Source organism: Oryctolagus cuniculus, chromosome 7 (assembly GCF_964237555.1).
Source record: "Oryctolagus cuniculus chromosome 7, mOryCun1.1, whole genome shotgun sequence".
NCBI lineage: Eukaryota > Metazoa > Chordata > Mammalia > Lagomorpha > Leporidae > Oryctolagus > Oryctolagus cuniculus.
In genome coordinates, this window is record NC_091438.1 from 66,279,150 (window position 1) to 66,298,866 (window position 19,717).

A 19,717-nucleotide genomic window follows, 5' to 3' on the forward strand; every position below is an offset into this window, starting at 1 on the left:
CCTCCACCTGTGGTGCCAGCATCCCATATGGGCACCAGTTCTAGTCCTGGTTGTTCCTCTTCCAATCCAGCTTTTTGCTATGGCCTGGGAAAGCAGTAGAAAATGGCTCAAGTCCTTGGGCCCCTGCACCCACATGAGAGATGAGGAAGAAGCACCTGGCTCCTGGCTTTGGATCAGCAAAGCTCTGGCCGATGCAGCCATCTGGGTAGTGAACCAATGGAAGAAAGACTTTCTGTCTCTCCCTCTCACTGTCTGTACCTCTGACGTTCAAATAAATAAATAAATCTTAAAAAAAGAAAGTCACAGAGTAATTTAGCAACCAATTTAAGTGGTTTTGTGTTACGCTAGTGTATATGGCAAGTAAAAAATGTGTCTTAATGTCTAATATGTAACATTATGAAAATAATCTATAAAGATTAATTCTTTTTACTGTATGATAGTCTTAAATTCTGAGTATCTTTATACCTTATATTTATGCTTCTATTTTCTGTAAAAACAGCCTGAGTTTTTTCTATTCATTGCTGACCAAGCAAGTTTTTGGCAGCTTTGACCTTCAGAAGACCCTTTTGATCTTAGAGATCCTATAAGTATCAATGCTGAAGAGATCCCCCAACTTGGCTGAAAAGTCAGTCTCCTGGTTATTCTTCATTAAAGAGGTGTAAAGGCTGAGATTCAGCCTGTTCTCTGCAGGCACCAAGTCTTCATTAGGTATTTTTCCTAGCACAAAGCCAGGATTTCATCAAACTCTATCCCACTGGGTGCAAAGAATGTTAAGTTTCCAGAGACAAGTATATTTTGAAATAACTTCTCTGTCCTTTTTCTCATTTCTAGGTCACCTCCACCTTGTTCTTTGCAACATACCAAGATTAATCAGCCAGTTTTTCTGCTGGCCATATGCTGTTAATCAGAACACTCCAGCAAGCTTGAACTCAACAGTTATCTGCTAGCTATTCAGTATTTCTTTTGACTAGGTACCATTTATTCTCATCAACAGATCATTAAATATCCTATCATTTTTAATATAAGCAATTGGATTTTTCTACCTTTATGATTTTGTTATCTGTCTAAAAGCATAAAAAGCTGGATATATGAAATGATTGTTAATATAGAACAAGTATTATAATAGCTAATATTTATTTTCAGCATAATATACAGTATACGTTAATTTATGTATATTAATACCTACACATTCATAGCTTACCTAATCCTATCAATGAAGCAGACACATGAAGAAACTGAAGCACAGAAATTAAAAGTTATAGCCAAACAGGGGATGGCATCTAGACCTGAATACAAAACCCAAACTCACTCTCAAATCTACTACTCGAAGATAATCAATGTTTACGTATTAGTCTTTTCCCCCATATAATAAACAAACACATCTCTAATATAATTTTTCATATTGTTGAAGTCATTCTGCACATAAAACGTTGAAACCTGTTGTTATTTCTAGGATAGAAAGTATTAAAACTTTTTTTAATTGTAGTGCTTAACTTCATTTCTCATGTACATTATATGAAATTTTGATCTCAACTGTGGCTTTGCTGGGCTCAGCTTTAGATGAGCCAGACTTAGTTTCATATATCTTTTCAATCCAGTTGTGAGCCTGAATGTTTCTGTTTCCAAAGACAGCTGGATCAGAGGTCCTTGTTTTCATCCAAGAAAAGAATTTCAGATGTGAGACAGAGAGTGGCAGTAAACATGCCAGCAAAGGTTAATGAAGAGGACACATCTCACAGGCCAGGTGGGTATCCCAGCAAAGAACTGAAAGCCCAATCAACCTTCAGACTGGTATTTTTATAGGTGTGGGCCTACTATTTCTCCTCCTCCCTCCCTCTTATTTTGAGATATTGTTGTTCACATTGGGCATGCAATTCAGGAAATTCTTCCCAGGACTTAGTCAGCACAGTGTAATTGGACCTGATAATCCCCTTAGTGCAAGGAGGAGAAGATGCCACTAAGGTGCCCCAGGAAGGGCAGGGACCCATTTAACAGAGCAAGATGTCAGAAGTGAAACTGCTGGTCTGCCTCTGAGGCATGCTTCTATGTTTCTTCCTTTACTTAACCACATGAAATTCCCATTTTTGTTCTTCAGCCCCTCCAACACACATAGGCTAAAGTCTGCCTTCCTCCATAACACTTCTTCCTGGGAAATGCTGCCCATGACAGAGTGCTTGAGCAAGAGGACCCCCGTAAAACCATTCAATAGTAGTTAAATCTTCTCTTCTGGTGTATCAAAAGTCATAAGATGCTCATATGACATTGACAAATGCTTGCCACGTGACCAACCCCAAAGTCAGCAATACTGGGACACATGACAGACAGGGAAAGGGAATGAATGATTGTGAACCAATAACACAACCTACCCTGACATTCATTTCTATAGCACCATCAAAAATATATACTTGTTTCTTAAAGATCTCATATATAAGTAAATATAGACTGAAAATACAATACAATTTTTATGTCTCTAGGCCTCCTCTTGAATTGCAGATCTTCTAATTTAACAAACAAGTTATATACTCCCTTACATATGCAAAGCACAATGAGGAAACAGGGACAGGATGATTATAATGAATATTCACAAGGAAATTAAAAAATTTAAAATTCACAGAAATCATTTTTAAAAATTCTGAAATCACACCAGAAGAATGTGTGATTTTCCCTAACTTGGTAGGTGGAATGCTTCTTGTTTAGTCCCCACTTCTGTCCCATAAAATAACAAATTGTATCCATTGTCTGATAGGACATCTGACTCTGTCTTAAAAATATATTCTGGGGCTGGCATGGTGGCGTAGTGGGTAAAGCTGCCACCTGCAGTGCTGGCATCCCCTGTGGGTGCTAGTTTGAGTCCCGACTGCTCTACTTCCTTTTTTTTTTTTTTTATTTGACAGGTAAAGTTACAGACAGTGAGAGAGAGAGAGAGAGAGAGAAAGGTCTTCCTTCCATTAGTTCACCCCCCAAATGACCTCCATGGCCAGATTGTTCCACTTCCTACCCAGCTCTCTGCTATGGCCTGGCAAAGCAGTAGAAGATGGCCCAACTCCTTGTGCCCCCGCATTCATTTGGGAAGATCTGGAGGAAGATCTGGCTCCTGGCTTAAGATTGGCTCAGCTCTGGCCGTTGTGGCCAACTGGGGAGTGAACCAGCGATGGAGGACCTCTGTCTCTCTCTCTCTGTGCCTCTCCTCTCTGTGTGTAGCTGTGACTTTCAAATAAATAAATATATATATATATTTAAATATATGTTATCTTTGGCTATAGCTTAAGAAAGTGTTGAAGATGTGCCCTACTTATCAGTGAACAGATTTCTCTTTTTTTAAAAGATTTATTTATTCATTTGAGAAGCAGAGTTACAGACAAACAGAGGGAAAGACAGAGAGAGGCCTTCCATCCACTGGTTCACTCCAAAAATGGCCACAACAACTGGAGCTGGGCCAATCCGAAACCAGGAACCAGAAGCATCTTCTAGGTTTCCCACGTGAGTGCAGGGGCCCAAGCACTTGGGCCATCCTCCAGTGCTTTTCCAGGCCATCAGCAGGGAGCTGGATCAGAAGCGGAGCAGCCAGAACTTGAACCAGCACCTGCATGTGATAACAGCACCACAGGTGGAGGATTAATCTACTGTGCTACAGTGCTGGCCACCACTGAATAAATTTGCCTTTTTATAGAAATTGAGAGCCACTGAATAAATTTCAGTCTTTTGCTTTTTTATAGGAGTTGGGAAATGGAGGAATATTTCTTGTCTACAATATAGACATAAACACATTCAAAGACACCAAAGTCTATATTCAGCATTCTCCAGATTATACTGGGGAGAAGGGTCTCAAAATATCAGTGGCTTAAAGTGACAAATAATTCTTTCTTTTTTAATAAATATTCATTTATTTATTTGAAATTCAGAGTTACACAGAGAGAGGAGAGGCAGAGAGAGAGGTCTTCCATCCGCTAGTTCACTCCCCAATTGACCGCAATGACAGGAGCTGTGCCAATCTGAAGCCAGGAGCCAGGAGCTTCCTCCAGGTCTCCCACACAGGTGGAGGGGCCCAAGGACTTGGGCTCTCCACCACTGCCTTTCTAGGCATAACAGAAAGCTGGATCAGAATCGGAGCAGCCGGGACTCGAGCTGGCACCCGTATGGGATGCTGGCACTGCAGGTAGCGGCTTTACCTGCTACACCAAAGCACTGCCCCAATAATTATTTCTTATTGACATCACACAAGGCTTAGTAAAAAGTGGGCCTTATCTGGCCTCTCCTGGACAGAAGAGAAAAGGGGACAGTTGATTCAGGTTGTACTCAAAATGAGTCACTTTCTTAGACTTTTAATATTTATGAACTAATAAATCCTCTGATAGCTTAAGCCAGTTTGAGCTACTTTTTCTGTCATTTACTCCTAAGAGAACTCAACTGATTTCCTTTATTAGGAAGTTGACCTTTATCCTAAGAGCATAGCAGACACTGAAAGATTTCCTTTAGAGAGATAATGTCTGAACAGCAGTTTTTAAAAGTTACTCTTCATGGAGTATGGAAAGGAATGGAGAACAAAGCAAAAGACCAGACCTAGGCCAGGGGAGGGCTCCAGATGCTAGAAGACTAGCTCAGATTAGAGTGGCAATTATTGAGGAGACATCCTCAGATTTATGACACTAACCATTAAATGAGACAAGGATTAGCAATCATTAGGTATGTGTGTTAAGAAGACTGATATACCATAGTTCATTCAAAGGGAAACAGAGTTTTTGTTGCTTTTTTGAATAGATAAAGCAATTGATATGGTACTGAACATTGAAACATGAGCTATTTTCATTGTAGAGACAGAAAGCAAAACAGGGATTACCAGGATTGGTGGGAAGGAAGAAGAGAAAATGGAGAGGTGTAAGTCAAATGATGGAAACTAACAAGTATGGAACATAGCCAATATGGAAGATGAAGAAGCCAAAACATCTCGTGTAAACCATGAGGACTAGATATCACTATATCCAGAAGTTTGCCAAATGAATTGATCATAGCTGCTTCTACCTTTGTGGTGGACGGGTAGCTATGTGAGATAATAGACATGTTCATTTCTTCTGTTATAGTACCTCTTTTACTATACATATTTATGCCATATCATCATGTTGCATATCAAATATGCACAATAAAATGTATTTACTTAAGATAAATATAAGTCTTAGTTATTTCTCTAAAAGAGAATAATGAATTAGTTTTTAAATATTATATGCCCTTAAAAAATTGAAGCTGAGATACTGAATATACAGTATCTAGCTCTGAAACTTAGAAAATAAATCTTGGCTACAAATATGAATTTGTGAGATTTTATATTACATTTGAACACACATAAATTCTTTTTTTCCATAAATAATCTTTTATTTACCTACTTCTGCACTTCAGGCCCCCAAATTTCCAGAATATATGGACCTTGTGTTATTCAATAATTTATCTCAAAAAATATAATTCATAAAATTAGGTCTTTCATATTATTAATTTTGTATATTTCTTGCATAACAATGGTGACTGAAACACAGCCATCCCAGCCAAGATATTTCTCTATTTTTTTTCATTTTTTTATTTTTATTTAATAAATGCATTTTTACATAGATACAACTTTAGGAATATAGTGGTTCTTTCCTCCAAACCCCTCCCCCCATCCCACATCTCATCCCCTTTCCCATCTCCTTCTTCATTATGGATCATTTTTAGTATGACTTTATATACAGAGGACCAACTCTATGCTCATAGACTTCAACAATTTGCCCCAGGCCCATACACAACATATAGAGTACAGTTTGAGGAGAGAATTTGCAGTCGATTCTTATATTACAATTCAATAGAGACAGAGGTCCTACCTGGAGAGCAAGTGCACAGTGACTACTGTTGTTCCTTTAACAATTAACACTCTTTTTTATGAAGTCAGTAATCATCCGAGGCTTTTGTCATGGGCTACCAAGGCTATGGAAGCCTTTTGTGACCATAGACACCATCAGTATTTGGGTGTGGCCATAAGCAAAGAGGATGTCCTCTTCTCCCTTCAGAGAAGATTGTCTCCTTTGATGACCCTTTCATTCCTCTGAGGTATCACAGAGATACTCCATATAGGATGTTTTTTGTCATAGTCTTGTCTTTCCATGCCTGAAATGCTCTCACAGGCCTTTCAGCCTGACCAGGAAGCCTTATGGGTTCATTCTGAGGTCAGAGTGTTATTTACTGTAAAAGTCATTCTAGGAGTCTGCTGTGTGGACTGCTTCCCATGTTGGTCCTTCCTTTTTTTTTTTTTTTTTTTTTTTTTACAGGCAGAGTGGACAGTGAGAGAGAGAAACAGAGAGAAAGGTCTTCCTTTGCCATTGGTTCACCCTCCAATGGCCGCCACGGCTGGCGCACCGCGCTGATCCGAAGCCAGGAGCCAGGTGCTTCTCCTGGTCTCCCATGGGGGTGCAGGGCCCAAGCACTTGGGCCATCCTCCACTGCACTCCCTGGCCATAGCAGAGAGCTGGCCTGGAAGAGGGGCAACCGGGACAGAATCCGGCACCCCGACCGGGACTAGAATCCGGTGTGCCGGTGCCGCAAGGCGGAGGATTAGCCTAGTGAGCCACGGCACCGGCTAATCCTGAGCATTTTTTCATGTGTCTATTGGCCATTTGGATTTCCTCTTTTGAAAAATGCCTGTTCAGGTCCTTGGCCCATCTTTTTATTAGGTTGTTTGTTTTGTTACTGTGGAGTTTCTTGATCATTTTATAGATTCTGATTATTAATCCTTTATCAGTTGTGTAGTTTGCAAATAATTTCTCCCATTCTGTCGGTTGCCTTTTCGCTTTCCTGACTGATTCTTTCGCTATCAAGAAACTTTTCAATTTGAGGTAATCCTATTTGTTCATTTTGGCTTTGACTGCCTGTGCCTCTGGGGTCTTTTCCAGGAATTCTTTGCTTGTTCCAATATCTTGAAAGGTTTCCCCTATGTTCTCCATTAATTTGATTTTGTCATGTCATAGATTTAGATCTTTAATCCATGTTGAATGGATTTTTGTATATGGTGTAAGGTAGGGGTCTTGCTTCATACTTTGACAACACACATAAATTCTTAAAGACCCTTAACCTGCTCTGTGAGCATATTAAAATCACTGTCTTGGGATAATAGAAAATTACAGTAGGCAATTATTTCATATATATATGATACTTTTCTCTCTCTAACAAATTTGTAAACTCCTGTAGAACATGAAATTTACTTCCATCACCTAGTATAGTGTCTTACAATTGCAAGTGTTTAGCAAGATTTATTTCATAGTAAATGAAGATTGAAAACAATATAAGTCATCCAGCATTTCAATTTGATTTTTTTTACTTGTAACTTTAAATGTGGGCATTAAAGTGTTTTGGTTCAACTTTTAATCATGTATGTCTCCATCTATTTTGCTTTGCATTATCCTTGTCCATCCACTCATATACAAATGACCACTTACAAACAGCTTTGCCCTCACTTTTTCTATACTTATTGAAAGACAAAAAGAGAATATTTGCATCATAATTCTTTTCTTCACTGTTCTGTATAGTTATCTTGAGGAAAGGTCTTGGTTGAGAAGAGGAAGAGGAGGAGGAGGCTACTTGCATATCTAATTGATAAAGAACTTTATTTTTCGTTCACTTTTTTATTCATCAGCCTATAGTACAGATTTTTTGTAAGAAAAGTATTAAGAATGGAATATATATGTGCAAAACATGATCAGTTTCATGGGGGAGTTATATTTCAATTTTCATGAGATTTTCAAAAGAACTAGAGGGATATTAAGAGGTGTCATTACTGACCTACTTTAAGTTTTTCACTTATCTTTTTTGTTTATATAGTAGAAGTATCTGCTAGCTGACTAATATAAAAGCACATTTAACTCAGAGAGCAAAGGAAACTACTTTGCTTACCCGTTATTACCACAGCTGCAATGTGAACTGATACATCCAAGACCTCCTACCCCCACAGATACACAGACAAGTCCAAAAGGAGCTAGCCAAGCAGATAGGAGTTATGTTAAACTGGCCTCAGCTGCAGGTCTCTTTCTGCATATCTTCCCACCACAGAATGGCCTTTCACTGCCAAAACTGGTGCATCCATTTGTCATGGAAATGCTACATTTCTGTTTGCCAAAGACTAAAAAGACAATGACACCTGGAACCACAGTATATTCACCGAGGGCCCATTATAAAATGAGATCATGTTGGAAAAATATGCAGGTGCTGATCTCCAACAGCTTTATTCAATGAAATAAAATGATTGGGAATTGAGGCACAGGTGCTTGTTTTAGCCTTTTCTTTTTTAACTATTTAATGGCATATTAGGCTTAGATGAACTATATTTTTAGGGACTGAATGCCTTATAAATCCTCTTTTGTGGAACAAGAAATTGCAATGAAATCAATTTCTGAGAATGCTACGGTTATAGCAAAATAGCACTTAGAAAATGAATAATTTAATCACTTCCATACTACAATAATTTTTTCACATGATAACTCAGTTGCAGTGAATTTCCCATTTTTTCAAGAGATTTGGAAAATTCAGATTAATTGTAATTACCTGAAGTTATTCTCTGTAAATAGCATGCTATGCTTTGAATATACCCACTAAAACACATATTGAACTTTAGTCTACCTTGTGAGGTATTAAGAGGGTGGAAATTTAATCTGGCTACAATATTTGGAAGTTGTACTCCTTTTTTTGTCTCACAGTCTTTTTAAATTATTAATATAAAGAGAACAAATTTCATGTATTTTATAGGTGCAATTCTAAGAAGATAACTATACTCCCCACCCCAAGATTAAATGAGGCTATAAATGGGAAATTTAATCCAATGGAACTGTGACATTATCAGAAGAGACTTCAGTTAGGGTACTGTCTCACCATGTCATGCCCTGTGTTATCATTCAGATTTTGCAAAGAATCTCAACAGTAAGACAGACCTCACCAGATGCAGCTATGTGAACCAGAACTTCAATTACCCAGTCTGTGGTATCAGACAGACCACCAAAAAACAACTAAGGCGCCCATATTTTTATCATTCCTGGCTCTTCTTTAGCATATGTATAAGACTGCTTTGAACTAAATGCCCATATGAAGCCTGTTCTGTCACCAACTCACTGTCAGCCCTCTCCCAATTTCTTAGCAATGCCTCAAGCCATACTTACACCAACATTCTCATTCTCAGATTAAGTGATTCGGTGCTCACTGACCATTCAGCCAGGAATGGGGGAATGCCTGCCTCCGCCCTGACACAAAGTTCCCAAGAGCCTGCAGAGTCATTCATTCAAAGAAGTTATCATTCCTGTTTGTCAGCAGCTTCAGTTACTCTTTGGGGAAGCCTCTGAGCCTTCAGACTAGAAAGAAGATGGGGTCTAGGTGAAGAATAGGATTCTCTTCGGTACTGTGCTCTTTTTGAAGGTCCCTGATGCATTTCAGAGGTAAGCAAAACTTTTCTTTCAGCTTTTATAGACAGTACCTCCTCTTCCTGTGACCCAAATATAGCTCCAAGAAAGCCAGTGAGCATGGACCTTCATAGCAGCCAGCATTGTTCTTGAGATTTTTGTCTCAGTTTGTGATGAGGTTAAAACCTTCATTCCTCTGTGATTCTCTCCTTAAGAGACTTCCTTTTGTGAGATACTCCTTAATCACCTGAAAAGAGGCTTGTCTTGGGCCTTGTTCCTAATTCGGAAGTCCTATGTAACATCCAGCATCAGTTCATGAGCTCAATACATATTAATTGTATCTTTGACATTGGCTAGACATTTCACATAAGTTTTTGACTGCTCATAATCATTCTTGCACTGATTTTTGTTTGTTGAGAAAGTATTGCTCTACATGGCTGTTAGAATTCTAATGAATTTATTTAATTACTTATTAGCAAAAAAAAAAAGCCTGGACATAACAATGAAATACATTCCCCCCAATGTTGTGTCTTAGCTTCCACTCAATTTCCATGTGTGACGCTGCTGTTGCTTACATTTGTTAGTGTAGTGGATGTAAAACTTCTCATGACTGCCCTACTCCCACCAACTTGCCCTTCTCTGAGAAACAAGGAGGCATACTGAACGTACTTTCTAAATGGATTCTCTCAACAGCCTCATAAAAACTCCTATATCCTGGCATGTGCTGTGTAGTGAGCCTGACTGCAGAACTGCTTCCAAAATTTCTTTGACTAAAGGGCCTGCGCTGTGGCACAGCAAGTAAAAGCCACCACCTACAGTGCTGGCATCCCATGTGGCGCTGGTTTGAGTCCCGGCTGCTCCACTTCTGATCCAGCTCTCTGCTATGGCCTGGGAAAGCAGTAGAGGATGGCCCAAGTCCTTGGGCTCCCGCACCCACATGGGAGACCTGGAAGAAGCTCCCAGCTCCTGGCTTCAGATCGACCCAGCTCCTGCCATTGCGGCCATTTAGGGAGGGAGTAAACCAGTGGACGGAATATCCCTCTCTCTCTCTCTCATTCTCTCTCTCTCTCTGCCTCTGCCTCTCTGTAACTCTGCCTTTCAAATAAATGCATAAATCTTAAAAAAAATTTTTTTTGAGTAGCATTCATGGTTCGACAAGCAAGGATATCTTGGATCTACCAAATTGACTTTTAGAATATTTCTTCAAAATCTGAGACAAAAAAGAGAAATATTGTGTGTTCTATGGCATTAGAATAATTCAATTTCATTCTCTACTTTATTAGTATAACTCAATATAGGCAGTCATCTAAAAGGAATAAGTTGAGCTGGGGTAAAACTGAGCCTTGTTTTTGTGATACATGCACAGAGAAAAGGAGTGGTTGATTAAATTTCTCACTATCTTCTTTCTCATATTTCTCTACTGAGATTCTTTCACTGAATAGCATTTAAATGCCATTTTCATCAATCCAGTTAAATTTCCACTTCTTAGTTCAGTCTCTCTCTCTCTCTCTTTTTTTTTTTTTTTCTTTTACCAGCAATGAAAAACATAATGTAAAAGCTGGTGTACAGGGGAAAGGGGAATAGGAAAAGAAAAGTCTACAGTTCATAGCATTAAAGTACTGTAACATAAAAGCTTTTAAACTAAATCAAACAGTGAGTTAATATTTGTTTTCCCTCAGCTTTTTCCACTTTATCTTTTTTTGAAGTGTTCTCATATCAGATCTCCTTTTTCAATTTCTTCACTGTAAAAGGATAATTGTTAAGTGAAGGTCTTTAAAAGGATCTCATACAGATACAGCATGGATCTTCTGCTTAGGAGTCATAATAACTTAAAATCTTTAGAACATTATAAATTCCACCTTTCCCATTAGCAACTGACCTAAAATATTAACTATGCACTGGAGAAAACAGAGCATTTCATAAAACCAGCAGGTGTGTAGTAGATCATAAATCTATTTCCTTCGTTAAATAAAGTGGCTGAGCTGTGCAGACCTCTATTAAACTTGACAGATAGAAAAAAAATTTATGAAAATGATTCTCTCCTCTAAAATATTTTCAAAAGTAGAGGATCAGAAGAGAAATCATATCCCAATGCTCCCTATTTAGAGTGCACATTGAGCTAGAGGCCTATACTTCTTTAAAAGTATTGCTCATAGCATGAACTCTTCTAGAAAGAAAAGGATAAAACTCTAAAGCTTTAACTCAGGTGGTTAGGCTGGATGAACTTCCAGAAAAGAAAGTAGCTATTCTTAGATTATTATGGATTTAAAAACAGGGTTAAATGGAGACATATTTGTCATTTTTTTTTCTTTTTCTTTCTATAGAGATTTCACTCTCAAAGAAATCTAGATAATGGTACACTTGAAGACCCTCCCCCGCAAAAAGCAAGTTTAGATAAGGTACATCCACAGACAAAAACTGATAATAAATACCATAAAAAACAGCAATTCACTTTTAGATAGCACTTTACAATTTACAGAGCCTTTTCACATTTTTACTTTTGCATTTTCAAAATAAGTTCTCAAAGTACCTATTAGAATTTACAGACAAAAATGAGTAGAAGTGCATGACATTCTTACAGCTACTTTATGATAGATCTGGGAACTCAACACATTTTTATCTCTTTTTGAACCAATTCAAAGGCTCCTTTTGCTGCACTACACATAACTCATGTAGAATTCTCATTATCTGATGACAAAGGGTTAAACAAGTATAATATGAAGAATATTCATAAAGTTCATGGAAATGAGTATTTTGTGTTTTTTTTTTCAGTAAGTTAAATGTATCTGCTATTATTTTATTTTCATTTTATATACTTAGTTATTTGATAGAGAGAAGGATGGGTAGAAGGAGAGAGAGACAGACTATTCCTATCTGGTTCTATCTGATTCAGTCCCCAGATGCTTACAACTTCTGGGGCTGGACCAGGACCAGAGCCAGGAGCCAAGAACACAATCTAGATCTACCACATGGTGACAGGAAGCCAACTACTTGAGCCATCAACACCACCTCATAGGATCCACATTGGCAGAAAATTGGTCAGGAACCAAGCCAGGAACTGAACCCACGTACTCTGATGTGGGACATTGACATCCTAACCACTAGACTAAATGTTCATTCTAATTTATCTTTAATTCCTTTTTCTCAAACTTTCTAAAGTACAATCACACATTTATTCAATAATAAAACTTTCAAATGGCTACCACACAAAGATAATAAAGGTATTTATGCCTGGCCCTATTGTTGTGGGTTAGCAGGTTAAGCTAGTGACTGCAGCATCCCATACAAGCACCAGTTTAAGTACTGACTGCTCCATTTACCATCCACTTCCCTGTTAACATGGCTGGAAAAGTAGCTGAAAATGTTTTGGCCATTTGGAGAGTGAACCATCAGATAGAAAATCTCGTTGTCCCTCCCTCTCTCTGTGATTCTGCCTTCCAAATAAAATAAATAAATCTTTTTAAAAAATACAAAAAAAAAAAAAGGTATGCATTTAATTTTGAAAACCTGGAAAGGCTTGAAAGGTTTAACTAAATAATAAAGATTTCTTTTCAAAAGGAAGCAGAAAATTTTCTGGCAGATCCTCCTAGGGTTATCTAATTCTATAAGAGTCTTAGATCTCTCTTGAATAGGATCATATAATTCTGTAAATTATTAAAAATATGATAGTAATACAAATAATTCTCCATACAGACAACATTTCACCGAGGAAGATTAAATTAGTATTTATTCAGAAGATATTGATCAGTTTTCTAATTAATTTTTACATTTCTGATGCCCTATATGTATGTCTATTCTTTAGAGTCTCTTTTGAGTTACTTTCAATATTTATTGTTCCTCTCACTAATTAACAGTGAAAGAAAAATATTTGTTCTTTTCAGATTTGTATGAGATTCATAATTTTACATTTTAAAAAATATTTTTGCGGGAGGAAACTAAATGTATATCCCTCAGGAAATAACTATGTAGTGTAGGTATACATAAATGAACAAATACAATGAGAAATGTTAAAGCATTTAGATTTGTAAACAAAATGTTTTGTGGAAATTAATATTGTACACTGAGGTTGGTATATAATGACTTAGCTGAATATTAGAATACTGGGGAGAAAAACCATGGAAATTAAGAATGTGTACCATACTGAGGCCTGTTACCAGGAATAAAATGAGCAATGAATGAATATAAAGAAAAAATAATGTTTTTGAGAAATATGTCACTCTAGTCTAGCAGCATATAATTTTCATTATAAGATATTCAACATAGGCTGCAATATAATAGTCAATTAAATTGAATATTATACTGTCATTTGGTGATTTTTATGTTCTTGGCCATATTTGATATAAATCCAGTCTCTAAAATTCTCTTTCCAAAATTATAATTTATCAATTTATAACTAAATAAATTTATAAATATATAATTATAAATCATAACAAAATTATAATTTACCTGGATTTCATATTTACATAAACCATATGCTAATTAAAGGCTTTTTTCCCAGTTTCAGGACCTAGTAGAATCTGGTGTCTCTCTCTGATGTGTTATCTTCCCTAAATGTTCCATTCACCCAGACCATCACTTCTGTTTCATGTAAAACACATTGTTTGTAAATATGGGGCCAATTTGATTCTGTCTTGTAGTATATAGTTGTTGGTGGGTTAGCTCATCAAATTCTTCCTCTTCAGGAAACTAACTTCCTTGAGGTTTACATATCAGTGAAATTTCCAAATGCTTTTCACTGTGCTGGTGAAAATATCTGTTGGATGAATTTATTTTTTTAAAAAAGAAAAAGGTTCACATAGTACTTAGGCACGAAAAATGCTTGACCAACCATGATTAACTTTTGAAAATAGTCAAAAAGAAATTGTTTACCCTAGTTTGTTTTCATGAGAAGTAATCTTCAATGTCTCCTGAATTCATTTTGTGATGAATTTTCTTAGTATAACAATTATGAGCCATTACTCAACAGTCTGCATGAAAGTATCAGTACAGCAAATTTATAGGAGTTGTGCATAGACAGGCATGTATGTCACAGCATATACAATTGGTAAAAAGGAAACTTACATCGAAGGAGTGAGTGCAGCAGGAAACCTTTTAGATACAGACTGTGTTTTAGCAACACTGCAATTTACAGAGCTCTATTTATGGCAAAATTATCACCTACTGCTTGCTTGTAGGTACATAATATATACCAAACCTAGCAGAAGCTAGTTATTGGAACATTTTATATATTTCATACAATTGACTAATTTTTGCATAAACTGAGAATCTGTAAATTTCTGTATTGTAGGGTAGGCATTAAACTACCAAATGTGATGCCTGCATTCTATATTGGAGTGCTTAGGGTTGAGTTCCATCTCTGCTTCAGATCCAGCTTCCTGCTAATGCATATCCTGGAAAACAGGAGATAATTGCTCAAGTACCTGAGATCTGCCACTGGTGTGGGAGACTTGAATGGATTTCTGGCTCCTAGCTTAGGCCTGGTCTTGCTCCAGTTATTACATACCTTTGGGGAGTTAACCAGCATGATTGAATCTCTCTCTGCTTCTCTCTCAATCTGTTTCTCTCTCTCTCTCTCTCTCTCTCTCTCCCTTTCTCTCTTTCCTCTCTGTTTTCAAATAAATAAAATAAATTACTGTATTAATTATGAATCAAAATATTTTTTAGACATTGAAAAATGGCATACCACCACAACTGTGTTAGTGATTCTTACAATCACATAAATAATTTGGGCAAGGTTGCCTTAAACATGCCAAATACAGTAACTGTCCACAAAATGTGTGTGCCAACATAGTAATCAGAATAAAATGTGATCTGGGGAAGCTTACAGCCAAAATTGGAACTACCAAGGAGTCTGGGAGAAAGGCAGAAGTGATAATGGAGGAACTGATTTCACATTAGTTTGAGTCCAACACTGCTGTTGCTAAAAAGAAAGTCAAATTCATTGAAATAGGGCCATTAATTTGGTGACAATTTGTTAAAATGTCTCCCTTAAGTACTGATGTGTTTTCCAAAGATATGTTAAAATCATATTTCCATGCTCCACTACCTGTGAATGGGACCACATTTAAAACCATGGCCATTATATATGAGATTAGTGAAGAAGAAGTTACATTAGAGTAAGATGGGCTCCTAATCCGATATGATGGGTGCCTTTAGAAGAAGTGGGAAATTTATACATGGATTAAGAGTGAGGACACACTGTTGGGGAGGGATTAGAGAGATGCATCTACAAGCCAAGGAAGTTCTAGAACTAACACAACCTGAGAAACATAATGAAGGAACCTCCTTCTACTCCACTGGAGTACTCTCATGGGTACTAAGGTAACACAAAGATTATTTTTAACAATTGCTTTCATCAATTTACTGAAATGATTTCAATGACTAAATGGTATATGACAATGCCATCTGTATAGAAAAAGAAAACACTGATCTTGCAGTTTTGTTGCCATAAAATCCATATAAATATCTTGCTATGGGGCCAGTGTTGTGGCAGGGTTGGTTATGCTGCCACCTGTGATGTGCCAGCTTCCCAAATGGGCACCTGTTTGAGTCTCAACTGCTCCAGTTCTGATATCGCTCTCTGATAATGCACCTGAGAAAGTAGCGGAGGTGGCTCAAGTTCCTGACACCTACATAGGAGAACTGGGTGGAATTCTAGGATCCTGTTTTCAGCTTGGCTTAATTCTGGCCATTATAGTCATTTGGGGAATGAGCCAGCAGATTGAAAATCTTTCTTTCTGTCTCTTCCTTTCTAATTCTTCCTTTCAAATAAATAAATATTTTTAATTGATAGAATGCCACTACAACTGTGTTAGTGATTCTTACAACCACATAAACCATAATCATTTTATTCTTGGTGCATAATCTCCATGATCATTAATCCTCTCACAAATTTAGGAATAAGCAATATTTTCTCCATTATTTAATAAAACGAGGCATATGTGAATTGGGAAGCATTCTAATGTCAAAAGGCTTATATCAAAGCCAGATCATCTTTCTGCAATGAAGTGTTCTTTGTGTACTGCATATAACATATATGGTAATGGTAATAAAAATAAGTTGGTGTTTTTCTTAATTGAATTGATTAACTGTTGAGACATTTGAAATTATGTCCTACAGCAAATCAAGGAAAAATAGGCTTCCCTAACATCACAAACACTCATCTGAACATTTAGTCCTGTCAACCAGCAAAAGATAATTACAAAAAAGGTATTCAGTTCTTCTCCAGCTCACTGCTTCTCCACATGTTTACTGCATGTCTTATGTTTTCCCAAAATCAAATGTTTCTGACTTGCCTCTTCAGGAAAGTGATATGACATTTATTGATTAAAATGAAAATGGGCTTTAATGTGCTACAGTTTTTCTGTTCTGCTTTCATACTGTCCCTGCATAGCTCTGTGAATGTGTCTGATTCCTTGCATCCTCAGAGCCCCAGTTTCCTCATTTGTAAAATGCAGGTCAAAATAATTACTTCACAGCACTGCTGTGCAGGTTAGCTGCTTAGCATAATGGCAGACACATACACTAAATTATTATTACAATTATACCTCCATTATTGTACTGCAGTTAGAACTAGGAAAATGTGTTGATTATATGAAATTGACCACAAATGTACTGTGAATTATGTAATGTAAACCATAAGATTTATAGTTTGTATCATCAAAATGAATTTTAAAAAAGGCATAGAAATCAAAGAAGGCATTTTCTTTCCTGTGTTATTTAAAGAATTCCTTACAAATCAAAATATAAAATAGTACTGAAGAGCTAATCTTCACAACAGGAATGGATCAGTAAAGGTTCAAATTCTATAGAGAAAAATATGACATTATATAAGCAGATTTTTGCACCAAGCTATTTCCAAATTTTTGAGGATAAAACACAATAGTCACACATTTCTGTTCCAAACCACTTTTGCATTATAATAGGAACAAAAGAATGAAAATAAAAGGTATTTACTGGGATTTTTCCCAAAATATTATCTATCCAAATGATTGAATACTTCTCCAAAAATGTTGAAAATGATATTTGTATTAAGAGAGACAATGTATTTGTATTTTATCTTTAAAAATATTATCAAAGAAAGTGTCCAAATTAGTTACTTCTTAAACTTTTTTAAAAATTTTATTTAAGTTATACATGTTTCATATACACAGATTTGTGTTGTCATTAGGATGAATGAGAGAGGAAGCAAAGTGTATGACTGACAGTGAGGATCCAGCAAGCCAAGTTTGGGGCTGTTATTTCAGCCCCAATGCTTACCAGAACTTGGGCAAGCCAGATACCCATTAATTCCCATTTCTTCACACATGAAATATAAGTATGAATAATACCTATGTCACAAAGTAACTGAAAGAAATTTGTGGATGCATGTAAAATTATTTAAATGTTAGCATTTAAATGTTAGCTAACTTTTAGTGTTAGCAATTATTATTAATAATATTAAATTTTATCTGTTGATGAGACATTTTCTAATAGCTATCTAAAATAATAAAAATAACTGTCAGGTATTGATTAGGGTATAGAGATATTATACCATGTATACTATTATTATTCCAATTTAGAGACCATAAAATTAAGGTATACACCGAGAAGTTCTCACTTGTATGTTCTAGCAACTCAGAGAACCAGGGTTGTTTTAACTGTCCCTCAGCTGTATACCAGATACTGCGAGCAGCTTTTAGGACACAAATTCTTTCATCTGGCTCCTTTTTTGCCTCTCACATGTAGATGGGATTTTAACTCTGACTATGGTTCTAAAATTGAGTTTTCCAGGAGGATAATCTGAAATCATGACTTTTCTGATAACCTTTGAAAGTGATTAGACAGGCAGTAATCTGAAGAGAGAGGGCCAAAAGGTAACCAAATAGGGCAGAGGAAGGAAGTTAGGCCAAGATATGGCCTCAGCTGAAGACAAGCTTCATCCAGGAGAAATAGTTACTCAGTTGATCCCATCTTGGTTTATACTCAGTAGCTTCCAAAGGCCCAGGAGTTTCAGAACGAGGGACTCACAAACTCCTGAGTATATCAACTCTCATATCCCCAGAGCCAGTGCTTTTCAAAAGGAGAAGCAATGGAGGCCAGCGCTGTGGCATAGAGGGCAAAGCTGCTGCCTTCAGTGTTAGCATCCTATATGAGCACTGGTTCGGGTTCCAGCTGTTCCACTTCTGATCCAGCTCCCTACTGAAGTGCCTGGGAAAGCAGCAAAATGTGGCCCAAGTCTTTGGGGGCACTGCACCCACATGGGAGACCCAGAAGAAGCTCCAGGCTTCTGGCCTCAGATTCGCCCATGCTTTTGTGGCCATTTGGGGAGGAACCAGCTGATGAAAGACCTCCCTCTCTCTCTCTCTTTCTCTCTCTCTCTCTCTCTCTCTCTTCTCTGCCTTTGCCTCTCTATAACTCTGCCTTCCAAACAAATAAATCATAAAAAACAGGGGGAAGGAGCAATGTGCACCTAACAGCCACCACTTCCAATATCTGAGAAAATGTTGGTCTCCCAGTGCAGGGGATCTGACAAGGGCATATGTTGTCTTCCACCCCTTCTTGCAGGTTTCTTCACAGAAACACAATGTCTCCTCAGTCCATTGGCTCTATTTCTTAACACTAGTTGAAGTTGAGGAACTATCATTTTGAATGTTCATTCATTTCAGCATTCTGTTTATTTGATATATTTGATAAATATTGGTATTCTTATTTGCTGCATATCTATCATGACCTGGGATCATCTTATTAAAATACCAGTATCTCCACAGATCAACTATGAGATAGGCATCCTTGGCTGCCATTCTGAACTTACTGTTCATTTGCTATGCTAAGATTCTATCATCCTGCTATTATAAAGAAAGTATGTAACGGTTTATATTCCCATCAGTTTGCCTTAGAGAACAGAAACCATATTGTGGATGCTGATATCCAATAACTTTCTCCACATGTGGCTTTCTGAGTTGTTGCTGAGCTGTCCCTCCTCCTCAGCCTACATCACCTAAAATGAAACCCTCATTGTATCGTGCTCTGCCATCAGATGAATAGTTCTCAGTCAATTCTTTATGCTGAGTACGCCTTCTGAATACATAAAACAACAAAATTACAAAAGGATTTCTTGTTATGTAATCGACATAATTTCACCCATGCAGTCATAAATGAAGTTCATTGATATTTTTAAGAAAACCAAAAGCGCAAGAGTAGCGCCTGAAAGAGCAAAGGTCTGTTTCATCACTGGTGGAAGTACTGCACGCAGGAAGGTCTACTCATCCACAGGGCTGTGAACGCAGATTTTTAACAGCTCTCGACAGTGTAAGGTGAACAATAAGGTGGGGAAT